Below are 2377 nucleotides of genomic sequence, written 5' to 3'. Positions count from 1 at the left end.
CCTCCCCACCCCACGCCCTGCCCCCCTGCTGAACATGTAAATTCTGTTGATATGTGTGTCAATCACTCACGGTCATTATATCTATTCTGGGATCAACTATCTGTGCTAATTGTAAGCCCCGTGTACACTCGGAAGTTTCCACTACCTGAATATGTAAAGGAAGCGATTTTCGTCCGTTTGTTTCTCTTCATCGCCAAATGACGTCATACTTCACTACCGTGAATGCTTACTTACTACTATTTACTGCAGCTACAAATGATCTTCAGTTATGTCTGTTTCGGGTCATCTTGGTCAACGTCCCCCCCCCCCACGAATGGTTCCAGGACTTCATTTCAGACTCTACTGTGCGTCTCCAGGTCACTTTGGGTCTGCCCCTCTTGCGATGTCCTTCGGGTGTCCAGTGGAGGGCAGTCTTTACAAAAGAGTCTGGTTCTCTTCTTAGAACATGCCCAATTCATCTCCATAGATGCAGCAGAAATATTCCGCGCCAACCGGATGCATTTCATTAAGTGGGCATAAGCCATGTTTTCCATTTCAATAATAAAATACATACAAACAAACGAATAAACAAACCAAACACACACACACACACACACACACACACACACACACACACACACACACACACACACACACACACACACACACACACACACACACACACACACACAATTAACAAACATGTTGACTGTATCATCTTTGTCGTCTTATTCGCTTTAATTGCCTTGTATCCAGTGCACAGATGTGAGATTTGTTTCATTTTCAGGTTTGGTATTATCTGAATTCTTTGCCACATCGACAAACCGAAGGGCTAGAACCTAAATGGCCGCTGGATCGGAAAAGTAAAGTAAAAGTAAAGTAAAGTATTTTCTGCCTGTCAGAGCCAACACAGACAGAGAGGAATTATACTGCATACCAGCAAAAATACCGAGAGCTCGAGGGTAAAAACTTACCCACTTGGGAATTAAACAATGGTCTTTAGCGTGCGACAGCAAAGCGCTTAACCGCTTCACCACAAACGTCGGTAAGGCCTTGACCTTGACCATGAATGATTTATTTATAGAGGCACCAGCCATCCATGTCCAGGTGCTGTTTTAGCCTCTTTTTCCTGTCAGCGGATTAATATTCTTTTTTTTTTTCTTCCAAATTTATTGATTTCGCTTCCATGTGCCCCGTATCCATGGTTGTTAGCCTGGAAACCGCCTATAATTCAATTCACTGTAATTGCCTTCCCCCTACCTTTTCTCCTCTTGATGTTACCGTCCATTTTTATGAATAACACAATTAATGAAAGTAGTATTAATGAAAATCAAGTTAAAAAGTTTTTAAAAACAATATTTTTTTTAAATGAAAAAAATTCATCAATTACAAAACAGCCATAACAACAATATCAAGTGCAATAATACAAACAATAGAATTTATTTTAGTAAAATGATTAAATAATATTGAAATAATAAATGCAGTTAATATTGTTATAAGTCAAAATGTCTAATAGGATACTACTTGGAATCCGTTGATTGTATGGGATCAGATATGTTGTATGAATACGTTGAATTAGATCATTCAACCCATGCAATTTGAAGTTATATCTTCATATCACCAACCTTTTTTTCCAAGTAGAAAGCAGATGTCTATTCTCATTTTGTGTTTGATCATTCTATTGAGTTACATCTATAAAACCAATGACCTCGTGGAAAATGATGCATAAACTAAATTATTGGATTTTTGTCTTTTTGTCTTTTTGTAGACGGTCACAACCCATTTACGACACCCTCTTGTGTAAGGAGTGGAAAGAAAGTTGTAGAGACCCATGTTTTAAATCACTTTCAACTTGCAAAGTGGCTTGTTTTTTTGGTTTGTTTTTAAAAAATTTTTTTACATCATTTCCTTCAGGTAATAAACTCTAGTGTGTGCACCAACAGGCAGATATGTTTACAGACACAGACCATATGTTTCGCGACGCAGTGGAATCGGCCACTCGTCAATTTTTAGGCATATGGGGCCATTAGTACCATATTAAAGCTTGTTTAAACTTGGGCGAAAAAATACCCATTTATCTTGAATAGACGTCAGGACTATAGCGATTGAGGGAGGTGGGGGTCGCCTGGTGTCAGGGGTAAAATTAGCGAGAAAATAGCCACCGAAGTTTAGTGACTTCCAAAGCTTGAGTGTTCTTTGAAATTGTGAATTTATATTTTTGTGCGCTTTAGATCAAAGTTTTCCAGTATCACCTACACATAAATGTGTTCTTAATTGGGCTTTGAAGATGTTGAGCTAAAAAAATTGGGACGAGGTATACGACTGATCGACGGAAGAAATGGTACGTTTTGCAATGTGGACCCATGAACAAATTGTGCATTTATATTTGGCGCAGTCT

The sequence above is a fragment of the Aplysia californica genome, unplaced genomic scaffold (genome assembly GCF_000002075.1).
Source record: "Aplysia californica isolate F4 #8 unplaced genomic scaffold, AplCal3.0 scaffold00458, whole genome shotgun sequence".
In the NCBI taxonomy this organism is placed as follows: Eukaryota; Metazoa; Mollusca; class Gastropoda; order Aplysiida; family Aplysiidae; genus Aplysia; species Aplysia californica.
This window is presented reverse-complemented; position numbering follows the sequence as displayed.